Raw genomic sequence first — 386 nt, forward strand, 5'->3', positions numbered from 1 at the left:
TAAACCTTTCTCAACAGAAAAGGCAACATACTTGAAATGTTGAATCAAATCATTAATTGTTAGCAAGTATCTTTGAAAAAGGGAAAGAAATTGATTTTGAAAAAGATTTGATTGAAAAAAAAAAGATTTGATTTTGAAAAATTTTGAAAACTTGGAAAAAAATTGCATTAAAAACAGAATCTTCCCTCTTGTGCCATCCTGGTGTTAAATGCCCAGAATGGTGCACATTCTGGCGTTTAACGCCCAATGCAGAGCTAAATTGATGAGAATCAATCAGCTTTGGTGATGATAAGAACATCACCTTGAAACACTAGAATTCATTCTTAAGAACTCTGAAAAATATCTAATCTAAGCAACAAGATGAACCGTCAGTTGTCCATACTCGA

This window comes from Arachis duranensis, chromosome 4 (assembly GCF_000817695.3).
Source record: "Arachis duranensis cultivar V14167 chromosome 4, aradu.V14167.gnm2.J7QH, whole genome shotgun sequence".
NCBI classification, from domain to species: domain Eukaryota; kingdom Viridiplantae; phylum Streptophyta; class Magnoliopsida; order Fabales; family Fabaceae; genus Arachis; species Arachis duranensis.